Below are 19,368 nucleotides of genomic sequence, written 5' to 3' on the forward strand. Positions count from 1 at the left end.
GTGGGGCCACAGAGTTATAAAAAGGGCAGAGGAGACCATATAATTGTCTGCATAGGCCGTTTCATGGTTCATACTGAAAAGCCGTTTTTTTAAATACCCTCTGGAGCTGAGGGCTGGGGAGGAGAGTCCCCTGAGGGGATTTTAACCTTGCTGTGACTAGACCCCCAGCAGTGCCCACCTCCAAATAAAAGATAGCTGTGGAATTCACACACTTTCTACACTTTCTATCTTGTAGGAAGACGTTTCTTTCTTTCATTCATTTGTTTTCTCCACCATTGAAAAAATAGCCTTGCCAATGGAAATTCCAATGCAAGTGCAGACTTTTGTCCCAATTGGTTGGTGGGGCAGAGAGGCCTATGACTAGGGACAGAGGAGCAATTTTCACTTTGCATTTAAAGCCAGATTTATTAAAGTTGCACTTTCCAAAGCAATATGAGGACTGAAACATAGCTATCCTTCAAGCTTCACACTCATCTGAATTTTGTGATGCAGTTCTCCAGTCAAAAACGTTCACAAAAATGCATATGTTATGGGAAAGGGTGCATAAAAAGGAATTTATATACAAAAATAACATACAAAAATAGATTCCATTAGGGGAAAATGCTTGTTAAAATGTGTACACCAGTCAAAAATGCATATAGAAATGCATTTGTTAGGAGAAATTCGCACTAGAATACTGAAGAATTTTCATGAGGGTTTTTCCTTTAAAACAACAACAAAAAAATTTCACAAACTGATGCTGAAATGTGGAGATTGGAGTTTATGATTTGAAAAACAAGAAATAGAGAGAACCAAAATTGACAGATTCTTCCATTCCAAACTATGTCAGCCTTTCAGTGAGGTTCACTTTGGATATCACAGGTTGAGGATCAAGATTGAGACTAAGCCTGCTTCCAGACTGTCACCATTTTGTTCCAGTGCATTCCAAAACTTTAGGCTCGCAGTATTAAAGCAGATTAAATAGTTCTGTCACAGACCACTTTTAACTGTTTCCCCTTAGTGCAGCCTGCTCTACCATTACAGTAGCAACATCCTACGTGCAGACCTTACTGAGCGTGAAACAGTCTGCTTCAGAAGGCAGTGGGCTTTTCACCACTGGAGGCCTATAAGCAGAGTTTCCCATCCCTCAGGTGAAATGCGACTTAGCATCAAGTGGGGAATGTGCTTACTGAATGAGGTCTGATTGTGCAACAAGATTTTCACCTCCTCTCCTCTCTCTGCACACGCCCTAAACTCATAGCTGTCAACTTTTCCCTTTTCTTGCGAGGAATCCTATTTGGAATAAGGGAAATGCCCTTTAAAAAGGGAAAACGTTGACAGCTATGCCTAAACCTGCCCTGGGGTGTTCTTCAAATCCACCAGAACAGATTTAGGAGGCATAGGGAGGAGGAATGGGGGGAAGTCGTGTTGCACAAGAAGGCCTTGTACCAGAGCATGCAACAACTTAGTTGAACGCTGCCCAAAGCAACAAACCCAAATTTATGGCAAGCTTTGAGAACAATGACAGAACAGCTAACCAAACAGGTCCATGCTTTTATTACCAATTGATTGGCAGCTAGAGAGAAGTGCTCTTACCTTAGACTCATTGCACTGGCTTCGCATAAGAGCTGCTTCCAGGAGCTTTTCCCGCTCAGAGTTCATTAGAACTGAGCACCTGGCAAGATACACTGTAAGGAGACAATGGACTGGGTTGAATTCCGCATATGCTTTGCATGCAGACAATCTCAGATTCAATCTCCAGGTAGGAATGGGAAAGGTTGAAGCCTTGCGTGGTCTAGAACTGTTCTTGGCTTCCTGCTTGTGGTTCATCTGTCTATGAGTCCAGGTTCGCCTGTCATGACCAGCCAGACTCTGATTTTTTTCAAGTTTGTTTCCTCTCCCATGGGGCATGAGCAAAATGTGCTTTAAAGAAACCATGGTTTAATGTTGTGTGCAGACCACCTTATTGCCAGTGTAGTAGACAATACTGCTAGATGGACTAATGTCTGATTAACCCAGCAGATGGCAGATTCTTCTGTGCTTCCTAGTCATCCTACCATTTCTAGATGCTGGTATCCATTTCGAACAGCTCAACAAGAGTCTTGTAAACGAGTGATTGACTCTGTGTTGGTTTTGCTGCAATTGGATAATAGCATGACTACATCTGGAAGTTATTCCAGTTCCTTGAGTCAAGGGCCTGTTGCATTAATAACATTTTTAATTTTTAGAGATGCAAGTTAAGGCTACTTGTTCAAGTTCTGGTCACAACAGAGCCATGGCAGGTCTGTGTGGAGCTGTGCCATTTTGATATATGTTCACCCTTATCTGTATAGGATGCCTGATGGTAGCCAATAGTACCCTAGCTGAGATCATTTTCAAGGATGGCCACTGGTGTCAGCCAAGATCTCATCCCTATGACTTGCACTCAGCAGGAGTGCAAAACTTCGCACCTGAATGAAGCACATGGTAGTTGCAATTATCCGCTGCTCCACCAACACACTGCAATTAGAAGCAATTGCAAAACACAGCTAGACAGAGTCACGCTGCTATGCATACCTTAGGATATAGATAATGCACAGTGAGGCAGAATTATCTGGCCACACTATTGCTGGGTGATCTGGCTCATTAAAGACAGTTATGAGGTGGCTTTCTACCATAACCGGCCAATTATTAGAAGGGATGAGATGTAAAGTGATCTGCAAGGACGTGAGTCTCTCTGTGACCCAGTTCACACATAATGTTAAGCGAAACCATGGCTAAGCATGAATGCACAAACGTTTCCCAATCAAAGATGGCTGAAGTGGGACCCATCAGGCAACACTGTTCTTTCCTGATGAACCACAATAATCCAGAAAGCTGAGCGTATCATTGGTTGCCAATGCGGCTATCATGAAGACTGAGAAACTCACGAACAGTGGCCAGTATCCAACTAAACCGTTTCATGAGTGCAAGGACTTCCAGGTGTATAATTGAACTTTCTCACCCTCTCTTCTCCCCACTCAATCCCTAAATCTTTTCTGGGGAGTACCCCAACCCTCAGGAGCATATTTTTGGAGAAAGTAGGGAAGTCCCATTCTGCAGCAAAGGTCACTGTGCCAGCTTAATAATATAAGAATAGCTTGCTGGGTCAGGCCAATGGGCCATCTAGTCCATCATCCTGTTCTCAGCCAATCAGAAACCCAAAAGCAAGAGCCACATACAAGAGCACTCTCCCCTCCTGAGGTTTACAGCAACTGGTGTTCAGAAGCCTTAGTGCCTCCTACCATGGAGGGAGAGCACAGCCATCGTGGCTAGTAGCCTCACCCTCCACAAATTTGTCCAGTCCTCATTTAAAGCCATCCAAGTTGGTGCCCATTACTGCCTCCTGTGGGAGGGAGTTCCATAATTCAACTACACACTGCAAGAAGAAGTGCTTTAAAAAAAAAATTGTCCTGAATCTTCCAACATTCCGCTTCCTTGGATGTCCATGAGTTCTAGTGTTATGGAAGAGGGAGAAAACTTATCTCTATCCACTTTTCCTCTGCCATGCATAATTTTATAAACTTTCATCGTGTCACCTCTTACTTAAATTTTCTCTAAACTAGAAGGTCCCAAATGCTGCAAACTTCATAGGGGAGTTGTTCCATCTCCTTGGTCATTTTGGTAACCCTTTTGGGTGCATTTTCCAATACTACAATATTCTTTTTGAGGTGAAGTGATCAGAACTGTATACAGTACTCCAAATGCGGTTGCACCATTGATTTGTATAACCAAACAGTTGCATACCAACCAGAAATGTGAGAGCTCAATTATATGGGAATGGACACTAGGAAAGGATACAGTGGTACCTTGTGTTAAGAACTTCTCGTTCTGGAGGTCCGTTCTTAACCTGAAACTATTCTTAATCTGAGGTACCACTTTAGCTAATGGGGCCTCCCACTGCCACTGCTGCCACCGCCACACAATTTCTGTTCTCGTCCTGGAGCAAAGTTCTTAACCCAAGGTACTATTGCTGGGTTAGCGGAGTCTGCAACTTGAAGCGTATGTAACCTGAAGCATCTGTAGCCCAAGGTACCACTGTATATTGTTTAGTTATTATCCTTCCTTGCTCACAACTGAGAGTACCATCCTTTGCAGCTTTAAACTTGGAAGCTAAGACAAGGTTGATTTAACCTAGAAACAATAATCCCAGCTGTTTTAAGGCAGACTGGATTTTCCCTGATGTTATACCTTTTCTCCCTCTTAAGAAACAACAATCAAACATACATTGTTTTGTGAATAAATAAAAGTATTTTTACTTACATAATCTAAGTCTTGAAGCAGCAATAACAGTAGCAAAATGAAGGCAGGTTTATAACTACTATCTAAGTTATAAAAGTACAAAATGTAAATTCAAAAATAGTGTCTGAGATGCAGAGCTCAGACATGTACCGGTGGTCAGCTTGGAAGCATAATGAAGAAAGTGAAGGCTGCCCAGACAGGAAGTATGTAGTGTTACAGCTCCCTGACAAGGCAGACAAAGGAAGTGATCTCACAGAGTTCTCTCTATCAACTTTTAAAGGAAAGGTCTGTGAGCCTCAGCCCCTTCATGTGCCTATCTAGCAAAGCATGAATTGTTGATTTGTAATAATGTCCCACAATTTAGGCTAGTGACTGAGTGAACCCTGAGTTGGGAAGCTAATGGTTTGTTTAGTCCTCAGATGAGCTACATCATCACTAGGCAAACAACTGCATTATGGGGGGAAATAACATTTGGCCTCCTTTATATGCTGTTGCAATGATTACCAAGATACTGTATGTGAAATACTATCAACATTGAAATACATTGTTGTAGTCATGTTACACTTTAAAGGTTATTTTATATTCTCTCCATGAAGAAAAGGAAAGAACCGGCCAGCAATGGATGACCAAAAATGAAGGTCTCTGAAATCTATAAGAAAGGAAGGTGATCCTAAGAGAGACATTAGCAAAAGGCATCCAGATGGAGGAAATGTGAGACTGAGACGGGGACAAGATACAGGGTGGGCACCTCCAGCTGGAGATAGGATACTTTTTCCAGAGGATGGGAGGTAATTTATAAGAGAGATTGTGTATACTCATCCTATCTTTGCCTCTGGTAAACAAATTGTGCAGCTTTTTGTTTTTCCAAAAACTGAGAATAGGCTATAATGAACGATATTTGATTTAGTCGTGTTTTTTAAGCTGGGTATTGGCATCATTAAGCATTTGTTCTATATGCTCCAAAGTACTGGAACCAGTGCTATTTTGTGTGGTTTTTTAAAAGAAGTGTCAGTACTCAAATCTTGATAAAAGTGCAGTGGGAGCCAGCACAAAATAGTTGCCATGGGAAGCAAAAAGAGAGGTGACAGCACTCTGCACCAGTGAGTACTATCACAAAAAAGCTCTGATTGCAAGGTTCAGAAATCTTAGTTTACAACTGAAATTATATCTTTGCAGTAAAGGACATAGTGAAGATCAGAGGAGGGGCTGCACCTCAGTAACAGAGCCTATGCTTTGCCCTCTTCCAGGTTCAATTCCTGGAAGAGACTCCAGAGGGGTCCCTTCCCCTCCTATGATTCAATCAGGAGCAGAGGGTCCTGATGGGTGCCAAGGTGGTATTTGAGGAAAGGGTGGTGCCCATGTTTGCCACAGTGAGGCCTCCTGTTGTAGTCTATTGTCAGGTCATTGAAAGTGCTTGACCAGAAAATAGCAAGCAACGTAACAATTAGATGAGGACTTTATGAATGCTACCTTTATATCTGACTATTCTTTTAACTGCTTCTGGATTACAACTGAACCCTGTTTAGACAGCATTAGACTATCCTGCGTCAAGAGAGCTGTTCCCAGCTTTGGCAGGGTAATTTTCTTCCTTCATCCAGTCGGCAATGGTTTGACTTGTTGTCACCTCTGTAGAGCATCACTTTCACTTTTTTTAAAAAAATAATCTAATGGAGAAGCGCGCACTTACAAAAAACCAAAACAAAATAAAAACATGGATAAATCTGACATGCAATTGCAGAAATCACCTTCTGCTGAAAAACCCAAGCAAACAACAAAACACCCACCAGATGGAAACAAGTCTTGTCTGGAATGCTTGGTGGAATAAACAAAGACAGCAGAAGAGAAAAAGAAGGGAAGACTGACAACACATGAAAAGCTTGATTGATGGTCAAGTACCATGGAGTCCACTTCCACACACTTTTGTACCTTGGAAAGAACAATAACTTTTAACAAGACATTTGCCCTTTTGCCAAAGTGTAGTTTGAACTGTTACATGCCACCCCAATCTCTGAGTGGTGAGAAAATCCAGGAGTTCCAGGCACTTTCCCAGGGGTCTGTTTCCTTGGAATGATGGAGAAACTATGGTGTCTTTAGGACAGGAGTCAGCAAACTTTTTCAGCAGGGGGCCGGTCCACTGTCCCTCAGACGTTGTGGGGGGCCAGACTATATTTTGAAGGGGAAAATGAACAAATTCATATGCCCCACAAATAATCCAGAGATGCATTTTAAATAACACATTCTACTCATGTAAAAACACGCTAATTCCTGGACCATCTGCGGGCCAGATTTAGAAGGCGATTGGGCTACATCTGGCCCACGGACCTTAGTTTGCCTTCCCATGCTTTAGGATATATGTTTTTATTTACCCATATTTACAACCTGAGCATAAGGCGGAGGGGGTCACATCATTAATACCCCAACAGATATTGTTTCTCCATTAGTCACAGCTTTGAATCCAGCACAGAGCAAACATGTCTCTGTGCCTCCAGCTTCCAGCCTGCTTCCAGCTTAGCTCTCACACTGACTATTGTTGTCCTACCTAGCAACTAGCTGAAGGGGATGGAGGAAAGGCCCACCCAGCAGCCTGCAGGGCACAATCACTTAGTTGTAGCTCTTGCAACCTAACTCAAATCTTTTGAGATGTTGATGAGGGCACTTAAGCAGCCAGCTGAAGCCATTGTCTTACAAAGAAGCTTGTCTGACCTCTATTAGATTCTAATAAGGCTATTGATAGTCACAATGTTCTACCTCAACTGTCAGAGGAAATAAGCCTCTGTATGCCAGTTGCTGAGAATCCCAAGTCGGGGAGGTGCTGCATAGTTTGGGTCCTGCTTGAAGGTTTTCCTTAGGCATCTGGTTGGCCACTGTGAGAAGAGGATGCTGCACTAGATGGACCTTCGGACAGATACAGCAGGACTTTTCTTATGTTCTTAAGGGTAAACTTCACCAAAGCCTGATGATCTAAGGGATCCCAGCCCAGGCTACAACCCTATTACCAGGAGCAAAACAACTGAGGCTAAACTACAAGCCTAAGCTCATACTTGAGGATATTTATGGAAACTTTATTTTCCTGTGTACCTATCGTCCATATCTTATGAGATTTGCTGGAGCCAAGCTGAAGCAGGGCTGGAACAGAAGAAGCAACGTTCTTCATAATGACTTGATGGCGCAGGTCCCTCTCTGTAACAGAATGTTCCCTGAGTGACACACACTCTCAGGAATGAAGTGTGTTTTGCCTTGAAAGGTACTTGTTTTCTGAAATAAGATTGGGGAGGGGGATTAAATAGAAAAAAAGAGCTGCAAGTGATAGAATTCTTTGTGCATTGGCAGGAACAAGGGACATCTGGTGGGAGAGAGCGACCAGTAGTGGTGCATGAGGGAGTGTGCTGCTGCTGGACCACTGTCCCAGTGGCAGCAGTACTGATGCTGACTAGGAATGGGATGTGGTGGCGACAGCAGAAAAGTACTGCCCACTGCTGCTGCTCACCCAGGACTTGTGCAGCTTGCTGCCACAGCAGCCAACCATCCTGGTCCAAAGAAGTAGCTGTGCCCAGGAGGGCAGGGCAATGATGGCACTCTACTTCGCACACCATGACTGCAGCGACAGAGGGAGCCATTGCTGTGGGCGGGATTAAAAGCTGCATTAAGGCTCATAAAAAGCTGCAGGTGGTGGGGGCAAGGACGCTTAAGCTGCTAGGTATCTTATCAAATGATGAGCTTGCAAGAGAAATGGACTTTGGGGAGATAATTGCTGCTTGTGCAATGGAAAAGGCCAGAAAAAAACATATTGTTTTAAAGAGAATTAATCTGTTTATAAAATGTTTGCAGCCATATTGGTCTATAAAATAAAAATATTGATGGGATATATATCTTAGGAACAATCAAAATGTTAAACAAAAATAGTCTCACCCAAAGTGGGTAGAGGCTTGGTAGACAAGACCCAGTATTGGCTTGGATGTCATTTCAGAAATGTAAAGAAAGTAATTTCAGAATTAAAATAGAATTTTTTCTTTCATTATTTATGAGACTATATTTATGGTATCATCACATGCGTGTAGTGTAGGAAGGGGTGCATGTTAAAAGTTTGTACTATGCTAAGGTCCTGCTTAAATCACAAAACCCATGCTCCAGAACTTGAGAGGCTCAGTGGACCAATGGTCTGAATCACTTTATAAGGTGGCTTCAGAGTGACTTTAAATCAGCAAAGATCCACAGTAGGGTTGTAATCATATTGCAAATGTCCCAAGGTAAGGTAAAGGGATCCCTGACCATTAGGTCCAGTCGTGACCGACTCTAGGGTTGCGGTGCTCATCTCGCTTTATTGGCCGAGGGAGCCGGCGTACAGCTTCCGGGTCATGTGGCCAGCATGATTAAGCTGCTTCTGGCGAACCAGAGCAGTGCACAGAAACACCATTTACCTATTTATCTACTTGCACTTTGATGTGCTTTCGAACTGCTAGGTTGGCAGGAGCAGGGACCGAGCAACGGGAGCTCACCCCGTCGCGGGGATTCGAACCGCCGACCTTCTGATCGGCAAGTCCTAGGCTCTGTGGTTTAACCCACAGCGCCACCCGCGTCCCTTAAGTCCCAAGATAGTAAAAGCTAAAACACAATTCCCCCCCCCCCCAACACAACCATAATGATGAGTTCAATTGTCCTCGTATGGATTAGGCAGGTGATGCTAGAGAGAGGAAACTTCTCGAACTCACGGAAAAAAAAGATTCCCAGAAGTCCTAGTTCTGGGACACATGCAAGGAACATTAGTTCTTGATTTAGTCTTATGTGAAGCACAGAGATTGGATCAATAAATAAATATAGCTGAGCTGCTAGGAAACAGCAATCATAACATTGTCAAATTCAACAACTTGGTGGGGGGGAGGAGAAATGCCTCTGCAAAATGAAAGAACGGGGAACTAAGCAGGAATTAAAGCCTTTAATAACGCAAAGAACGCTCTGGTGCTATTTAAAAACACTGGATCAGAGGCACCAATATAAATATGAATAAATGTGCCAAATCAAAAGGGATTAAGGTGTATGGCTGAAATAAGGTGTTGATGATTTCTCTCTGGGGAGACAGGTAAACAGCTGGGTGTTCTAGTCATCTGTATTGGGCTCTACTCCTTCCAACATATTCATTCCTGACCTGGCAAAGGGAGTGAAGATGTGGTAAAATAGGTAGGCGCATATGATGCCACAATCCCAAATCAAAATTGGAGATTTCATAACACTGTGAGAATGGTCCTGCCTTTGCCATGCTACTTAGATTAAGGCAATAATAGGTTGGCTTAGCATTACGGCCAAACCCAGGCTCATGGTTTGTCCCTCCCGAGACAGATCACGGGTGGTAAACCAGCAATTCTTGGTTTATCTGGAACAGGACAATTGTAGAAAGGCAAAGACCTCAGATTGGTGCAGAGTTATGTGGACTTAAGGTCCACTGATTTATATGGCACATAAGCAGGTCAGGCATGGCTCTTTGCTGCACCGTTGCTAAAGACTTCATATGAGAGGTTGCTAAAAAAACCCCAACTGTTCCTTGAAGCTTGTGGGAACTGGTTTAGGTTTCAGCCACACACCCCACACAAGACAAAAGCATGTAGGAGAAAAATGTGCCTCTCTATAATACTATTTTTCAGCTGTCTTTTAAACACACACACACCCCTACCTGTACACATTCATCCTCAAACACTCTCCTGTTTTTAGCGCGCACAATGATATCCACCTCAATCCAGTGGAAAGTGGTCTATTAGGGTGAATGAAGCACTGCCCCACTGACCTCAGTCTGCTCTCAGCCAGCCCCCACTTGCTTGCCTCCTTACTTACAAACAGTCTGGGTGGCGGCACAGCCTGTCATTTCCCTTCTCTTAGCCTCAGTGCTGCACTTCTAGAACTCAGCAGGGAGGAGGAGGGAGACAAAACTATAATTAGTTGGCTTTCACTTACTCTGGCTCCACCTACTGTTGGCCTCCTGCCTTCCACCCTACCCACCGCGTAGGGTCACCAGCCACCGCTGGTTCTGTTGTACTGTTTCCAGCTCTCTTAAAAACAATTGTGGGAGCCCAACCACAGACAGTCTCCTGTTCTTTTCAAAGAAGTTGCAAACTGAGACGCTGCTTCTGACTTCCACCTTCAGCATCGCCTGCCCAGTTGACTTATGGTAGGCTGTTTAACTTTCTAGGAAACGTGATCCAGACTTTAGGAACACAGGAGCCTTCTCTTGTTTATTTGGCCTTTCTGCTTCAGGAGACCAAACTGCTTCTTAATGCCGCTATTCCTCATGTCACAGGCACTTAATCCAACCTCATGCAAAACTCAGAACAGCAGTTAACTGGAATGGGCCAGCTCTGTCCTTGCTGCCTCTTGCTGTTGGCACACCTGCCTCTGAACACGTACATGACTTTCCTAGTCTCTGCTACACACTGCGGTTTTTAACAATTTGCTTAGCACCCACAGTGCACTAGGCTAACTTACCAGCAACCCACTGGTAATACGGAGGGATGAGAAAATGTCACAGTACTTCTGGGGTCAGCTAAGTTACCTCTCATGCTGCTTCACACCGTTGGAGATTGCAGATAGCGCAGGTTCTTTCAGGAAGAACTTTGCATTCTAGACAACCCAATTTCCTTTCTGACACACACAAGGCAAGGTGGGAGACAGCTGCTGCATCTCCATTTGCATACATTTGGCTCTGGAGGGCAGAATACAAAAAACCTCCCTGTTACTACCCAGAGTGTGGGAACCATGAGAATTTAGGGCCAGATCCCATTTATAAGATACTACACACGTTCTTTTTGACCAAACTGCGGGAGGCAGTGGAAGACAGGAGTGCCTGATGTGCTCTGGTCCATGGGGTCACGAAGAGTCGGACACCACTAAACGACAACAACAGCACATGTTCTTAGCCGAAAGGCTGAGAAGTGATCCAGTTCCCAGTTATAAGAAAGAATTATGATGTAGGTGTCATGCCTGCTTTTGAATAGATGTAAGATTAAAGACGCGGGTGCCGCTGTGGGTTAAACCACAGAGCCTAGGGCTTGCTGATCAGAAGGTCGGCGGTTTGAATCCCCACAATGGGGTGAACTCCTGTTGCTCAGTCCCTGCTCCTGCCAACCTAGCAGTTCATAAGCATGTCAAAGTGCAAGTAGATAAATAGGTACCGCTCCAGCGGGAAGGCAAACGGCATTTCCGTGCACTGCTCTGGTTTTGCCAGAAGCGGCTTAGTCATGCTGGCCACGTGACCCAGAAGCTGTCTGCGGACAAACACTGGCTCCCTCGGCCTATAGAGTGAGATGAGCACCGCAACCCCAGAGTCGTCCGCGACTGCACCTAATAGTCAGGGGTCCCTTTACCTTTACCTTTAAGATTAAAGTGCAAGAAAAGCAATGTATTTAGAGAACATTTGTTTGGCTACTTTTTATATCTCATAATAACTACTGATATAGTTGTTCCAGATATCACTAGTCAGAAGCACAGGTGAAGCAACAGTCCCCCTTCCTCCGTAAAAGGAGACAATGCCATAATACCTTGGTGTCATGAGGGCAGGATGTTGGGGTAGAGGTCCAAAGCATCACTCCACAGAATGAGCCACAGGGCTCCCAAACACAGAAGAGCTGGCTTGTCACATTTTAGCTGTGCACATATTATACATTTAAAGCACACGAGTGTCTCCAAAAAACAGCATACTTGTTAATTATGCTGGAAATCGTAACTCTGTGAGTGGTAAGTTATAGTTCCCAGGATTCTTTGGCTCAGTTGGTTAGAGTATGGTGCTGATCAATCCCCATATTGGGCAGCTGCACATTTCTGCATTGCAGGGGGTTGGACTAGATGAACCTCAGGGTCCCTTCCAACAGTACAATTCTATGATTCTACATTACGTGCTTTAAGTGTGCTTGAAATATATGGTGTGTATACAGCCTCCAAGATGAGTAAGTGATGCACATTACCATCAAAAGGGAATCCCCTATAAAATGAAAGAGAGGATAACCCATAAGACTAATACACATTTCCATCTTTAAAGCCCCACCCCACCCAGTAAATCCAGTGTGTAAAATTCAAAGCAGAGTCTAAAATTTAGGGCTGGCCCTACAGTTGCATAGGTTGTGGAAACAAATTATGACTCCACTTCATAAAGTCCAGTTTGCAGAGATGGACAGCACAACCTACTGACTTGATGTTACAGAAAATGAAGATGTTAAACACAGAAAAACATCTTACATGTTTCTTCCTTAGACTTTTGATATCTTCCTACAGCAATCATATGCTACCATAATTTGATTTAGACTCTTATCTTAATTAGCTTCATCTCAGAGCCAATTCTTCTTTTCCTCACATAGATATCGGAAGTCATAAACATGCCTTTCCCATTGGCAAAATCAGCCTAGAAACCCTTAACATCTCTTCAGTGGAAGAGTGCATTTGAGAACCCTTGTACCTCTCACTTGAGCACTTACTATGCAAGCCTATGCATGCCTAAGAACATAAGAAAAGCCTGCTGGATCAGGCCAATGGCCCATCTAGTACGGCATCCTGGAGGAGTTGAGTGCAACAGCACTTTTCCCTCCTGTGGCTTCCAGCAACTGGCATTCGAAAGCATTGCTGCCTCCAACTGTGGAGGTAGAACATAGCCATCAATAGCCTTCTCCTCCATGAATTTGTCCAATCCTCTTTTAAAGCCATCCAAGACGGTGACCATCACTGCCTCCAGGGGGAGGAAGTTCCAGGTTTATTTATTTTATTTTATTTATTAGCCAGAGGTCAGTTCCAGCACCTCTTGGGTGGGCGCCATTGCCATTCTAAGAGAACAAGGGAGAAGTTCCTGGTCAGTTCTGGCACCTCTTTTTCTAGAAAAATAGCACTGATTTCAGTGCCTCTGCGGAAGACTTTTCTTTCACTTCCAAAGAGGCAGGCCTTAGTAAACCGCTTTCTTTTATTGTACATAAATTATTCTAACCATTGCTGTGCGAGCTTTCATAGGTAAGGGCCTACTACATCAGATTCATCATGATTGTCCTTCACAATCCACTTCAACACTTCTCATCAAGTGAGTGTTTGCCAAGAAAATATCTCCTTATATGAAGGATTCATCTGACAATCACAATGTGCACTCTGCTAAAAATCACCAGGCACAATATGATATCATTGTTGGTCCATTAAGAACGCAAGTGCTATATTATCCTTTTAGGGATGTTCCCATCATCATCATCATCATCATCAAATCCACAACAACAGCAATTCCAGTTCTTCATGCCTGGCTATAGTATACTGAGAAGTTGGAAACATAATTATATTAGCCAGGCATGTAGAACTGGAATTGCTGTTATTGTGGACATTTAAATACAGAGGGCCCAGACCATAGGCAGCCATTTTAGAAGGGCTGTAGCTGATTCTATTTCGCAGACATCACTAGGCAGCAGGTGGCTCTCCTATAAGATTAACCCTCAAACAGCAAGACACTTCTGCATATACTTTCCTACCTCAGGAAAGATAGGAGCTTGATGCCCCCTGGATCTTCTTGGACTACAATTCTTATCTAGCCAGCAGGTCAGGGATGATGGGAGTTGTAGTCCAGCTACATAGCCCATAAACCAGTTTCCAGCTGTGACCAGCCACATACCTCCAGGAAGCTCAGAAGGACATGAAGGCAATGGCTCTTCCCCACTGTTTGTCCTGGGCATCATTGCTGAATGAACCACTAATTAATGACCTATGCCTTAGGACTACCTCCTCCACCCACCCATCCCACTCGCTTCCCATCCTTTCTGTGGGGTCTTTTCAAACAGGCAAAGAGATTTGGGAAACAACTTGGGCATCCTCGACTCATCATGAGGCTTTAGATTTTCACCTGGCTCTCAGAAGAAAATTTTCCTGGGTATGGGACAGAGCCAGATAAAAATGGTTGCAGTGAAGCTTTCAGAAATGGTTTCCACTTCCTTTGTAGCCAAGCAGTGTTGTTTCTGTAGCTGATGCTCAGTTGCCGCAGCTTCTTGACTCGGGTTTCTTATATTCAACAGGCTGCTGGAAAATAAGGAAATATTCTGCATGTCCCTCAGTTATGTCAAGATTGGATTTGAGTGCTGGAAATGGAAGAAGGTGATAAGCTACATTACAAGAATTGGATTTAGTTAAGTGTGTGATTGTGTCTTTAAGGGGACATTGTGTTAGTTAGTTAGTTAGTTAGTTAGTTAGCTAGTTAGCTAGTTAGCTAGTTAGTTGGTTCGCATTATTTATATACCGTACTTCTCCGTATTTCAAAGAAATCTCTGAGCCATTTGCTATTATCATCAGCAAATAAAACAAAGTCTGTTTGATTACAAACAGCTTTTCAAAGGATTTTCCAGGATCAGTTTTCATAATATATACATTAATCATAATGGCATAGTGAATCTGCTCTGTATTTAGGAAAGTGCTTTGTCCATTCATTCTCTATATCGCCACCAAATGGCACAAGGCTTCCCAAGGCAGGGATAGTGGTCTTCATACACATTGGGATTCCATGCGCTGTTTTGAATCAAGATGGTGGCAGCAATATAGGGAAACCAAAGGAAGCTGGTAGGGCTGCTCTGCCGGATCCAAACCTTTGAAATCAGCTGTCAAGAAAGGAGTGTTCCACACTAACTTATTCAGCCCACTCCAATGAGATATGGTGCTTTTTAAGGGGTTAGAGTCCACCAATGGCAGGGCACTTGAGAAGCATTGTGCAGGGAGCTTGGCAATTGCTGATCAGTGGTGCCTGCAAAAGCTCTTTTCGCTCAAGCTCTGCCTTCACCTCCCCCTCACCTGATGTCAGGCAAGAGCAGGTGGGCGTGGCTTGGCCAAATCCACTTTGTGGGCAAAATGCGGAGGCCTGGTGGGTCGCCAACCCTGAGGAGCAGCTGGGGAATGCACAGAGGGCTGAAGTTGGGGCAAGGGAAGCAGGAGCCAGAAAATCCCCCATTGCATGACCAGACTTCTGATGGATCTTCTCTGGATCTGGTCCAGACTGGACTGCCCAAATTCAATTTCCCCCTCTCTTGGCACAACTTCCCAGGCAGAAGACTGCTTTCAGCCCTGCTCTAGCTAGTAGGTGGGACCTGTACTCCTAACCAGTCTTGATGACCACATAGTTAGTTTTCATGTTTTGTGGCCTGGCCAAGCCGAAGCTGAAATGTAGGCTTCTGCTGTGTTATTAAGCTCCTTTTTAGCTGAAATCATTTGTTCAAAAAGAGAGAAATTTATTAGGGTGTATGTGCGAGTGTGTGTGAAATCCAAATAATTTCTCCCATTAGAGTTCATTCTGTGCCTAAAAATAACTAAGCAACAGCTCTTGGAAGCGACTGCACAGAGCATCTCTCTCAAAGAGGGGAAGCTCCTAGCAGGGGTACTATACAATTAAACATTCACACACACACACACAACTAGCATTTATACAGACACAAAGAAGGTGGGCATAGGCCCTGCCTACACATCCCTTTCATTACAACAGAAATTATAACAGAAATGTCATAGCATCCTTCTTTTTAATTAAAGTTCTTCAGAAACAAAAGCATACGTGTGTTTCAAACATGCTTTTATTTTCTTTACAGCTTTCATCTTGTTTGCCCCCACAACCATCCTGCAAGGTAGGCCAAGACAGCGCTGTTCTACTATACTGACAAGAGATTGAGACAACAGTGAGTTCAAGGCTGGGCTGGGATTTGAACCTGAGATCAAAGTCAACATTCAAGGACTGCAGATGTAAACAACCTTTTCTCCACATCTGCAAATATACTCTAGTACCCTCTTTTAACTTTAAATTGGAACAGCTCATCTGAGACCCCACATACTCAGAACAAAGTCGTTTTCTAGGGGCTACTGAACCTACCTGCCTACTTTGATGTCCAGTCCTTGCCACTGGAGTACCAAAGCTGCAAGAAGCCTTGCCAGTATGATCCTCTAAAATACCTAAGCAAGCAGAGCCTGTGCAGGAAAAACCAAGGTAGACCAGTCAAAGTTGGCAAGGTTGTGGCGGGCTAAATTCCCCCATGACCAACAGTGAAGAAAGCCAAAGAAAGTTCACCCAGCTCAGAATACCCTGGACAGGAAGATCAAAGTCAAAAGCAAGAAGAATTGCTACAGGCAATTCTACTATAGCAAGCTGATCACCTGAAAAGAATGAAATGTGCAAAATTCAAACGGACTCCGTCATGACATTCTTGGTGCTGAAAGTGGAATGCCCCAAGCTCAAAGGTGTATCAGAAGATAAGCTACATGTTGAGTTTAAAAAGCATCGTCTGTTCCAGTGTTCCCAATATCAAGGAGTGCAACGTATTTGTGACCACACGTGATTCCCCATCAGTGATGCTGAAAAAGAACACAGCAAGAGTCATTCTCCTACAGAGCCACCACCTGCCCCTGGGTTATAAATGAACCGTGATGAATCATGTAAAGAAAAGTCTCATCCCAAACATGTGATCCAAGCCACTCAGGACTGCCACTCCCTGCTCCCTGAGTTTCCATGGCCTCACAGATACTTTAATTACCCATCCTTCCTGTATTCTTGGTTCTTGTTGTTGTTTAGTCGTTTAGTCGTGTCCGACTCTTCGTGACCCCATGGACCAGAGCTCACCAGGCACTCTGTCTTCCACTGCCTCCTGCAGTTTGATCAAACTCATCTTGGTAGCTTCAAAGCTACCTGTATTCTTTAGCAAGAGCTATATACTTATCATGCCAATTACCGGTAAATGTAATTCAAGTTTAGTGGATTTCCTCTTTTCTTGCCTTCCCAAGAGATTGAAATGTCATGCTGTTTCTGCTTACTAATACCTTTGCAGACCCTTCTGTGGCTGTCCTATTTCCCCCCTTCCCATGCAGTAATGTGGCATAGCCTGGCCTTGGGAAACAGGGAGCCTTGCAAACGTATTTCCCCTCTAGTCAAGTTCAGGTGAGGACCACTGGCATTTTGATGGAAGTTCCGGGATAGGGACCCTGTAGCCCTCCAGAAGTTATTGGCTTCCAACTCCTATCAAGAGTGAACTACGTGGAGCGGCACCACCAGAGAACCAGCCTCCTGGCAGCGCATAGGGACACTACCAGGATCACCAGATTGACTCCACCATCCTGCTCTGCCCCCCCCCCATCCCGGAAGCAATGCCACAACTGGGTGGCCCAGTCCATGCTGCCAACCCACTGCACCAGTTGCTCCTGACCCCCTATTATTCCTGACCTTGGTTATAGAGACCAACCACATGCGAAGGCCCACAGATTCTTTACTCCTTAGTGGAGTAAAGCTGGTCAGAAAGCTGGACAAGGACTTTATTGTCTCTCTTTTAAAAGTACAGAATAGCAATGGAGAGTTCCTGGTTCCACCCAGGTACAATTAAGTCCAATGCCCAATGAAAACTAATAAATGAATGGGGGGGGAAATCTACCCACGTGATGCTGACATGAAAACCCCACACATACACTATGTAAAATAATGTAAAACTGTCCAGTAGCACCTTAGAGACCAACTAAGTTTGTTCTGAGTATAAGCTTTCGTGTGCATGCACACTTCTTCAGATACACTGAAACAGAAGTCACCAGACCCTTAGTCACCAGTGGGAGGGTGGGGTGGGGTATTTCTCAGAAGGGTATTAGTAGATGGGTGATTGACTCAATGGGTATGGTAAACCTGTTGACGACTGTTAACGACTGCAATTAGTCCTACAGGAAAAAGCAAGGGATGGTATGCAGATGACCAAAAATAGCTTTAGCATGTGTAATGAGATAAGAATCCAATATCTCTATTCAGACTAGATATCTCCATATTTTTCAGTTTAGTAATAAGTTGTAATTCAGCAACTTCTCTTTCAAGTCTATTTCTTGAAATATTTCTTGAAATATGTAAAGGGATGAAAGTATAGTACTCTCCCCCTGCTTCCTCTCCCCTCTCTTCTTCCCCAACCTTATACTGCCTATAACATTAGTGTCTCACATCAAATATAACTGATCCGTAGAAAGGACTCTATGAACGGAAAGTAGAGACGCTGTATGTACTTTTGCAACCCAAGAAAATCTTTAATAAAAACATTTTAAAAAACAATTAAGTCCAGTCCCGCCTAATGACTAAACTGCAACGACAATATCCACACAGGTATTTTTGAAAAATGGCTCAGCTGCACTGGGCAAGTACATCACAAATGCCACTTTGCTAGATCAACACAACTATTTGGTGAGTATCTTTGAAGAGAACAGAGGTAAGGCCACAGAATGCCAGTCAACTATCAGTTGAATGCAACATTAGAAGTAAGACCTTTTCTTCGTATTTCTGAGGCAGTCAGTGACATGAGTAAGGTGGTTGGTTCAGAAAAGGAACAATTACGGTACATAGTGTGCGGTACACAACATGCCCATCCAACTAGGATGTGGCACTATCAGAATGGAGCTTTCCCCTTGTCTCCTCTGCAGCCCCCTGTGCCCCCTCAAAATCAAATCCTGGAGGGTTGGGGGAGCCTCTGGAGAAGATTATTGGTCATGTGCACAAAGAGGAGAGAAAACAGAAGTGCTGCTGTGTCAGAAAAACGGTGTTGGTGCTACTCTGGATACAACCCAGAGTGAATAAAATAGTTCTTGTGGGCGATATCCAGTTAGTCATGCTCAGAATTTAACTTAGTTGGATATAATCCTATGACTTGTAAAACACATCTATGTTTATGAACTGTGAGGATAAGTACATGGCTTATGGTAGATTTCAAATTAATTATTAACTATATTAGTTATATAATTATACACTATTATTAACTATATACAGTAGCATAATTTGCAAAGCCTTTTAAGTCATTCACAATTTATGGAACTACTGAAATTAACTTGAGTGTTGAGTTTCATGGGATTTATTATTCAAGTCAATTTGAATTAATTTATGTGCACAGACTTCACTTTATGAAAAAAATGATCATTGAGTAATCAGCAATTTTAGATGACTTCCTGAATGAAATTCAGCATATGATCTGTGGTAGAATTTCTAAAAATTGCACTTCATACGCAGTTCAAGTTATAATTTATATAATAGATAATTTCAGTGAATTTAGGAGCACAACAAGTATACTAATTAATACTTTTTGTATCAACTGGAATGACTGTATGATTGGATTTAGGCACGTGTTTGATGAGAAAGTCTAGTTATTTGGG

At 43.5% G+C, this 19,368-nt stretch overlaps 1 long non-coding RNA gene across 1 annotated transcript; it reads left to right on the forward strand.

Annotated features, from left to right (window-relative positions):
• Window positions 1-13,653: 13,653 nt before the first annotated feature.
• Window positions 13,654-18,415, forward strand: LOC310839834. Its single transcript, XR_014561680.1, has 3 exons — window positions 13,654-14,331; window positions 15,804-15,839; window positions 18,332-18,415. It is a non-coding gene; the product is annotated as an uncharacterized lncRNA (long non-coding RNA).
• The last annotated feature ends 953 nt before the right edge of the window (window positions 18,416-19,368 follow it).

The sequence above is a fragment of the Podarcis gaigeae genome, assembly GCF_964106915.1.
Source record: "Podarcis gaigeae genome assembly, chromosome: 2".
NCBI lineage: Eukaryota > Metazoa > Chordata > Lepidosauria > Squamata > Lacertidae > Podarcis > Podarcis gaigeae.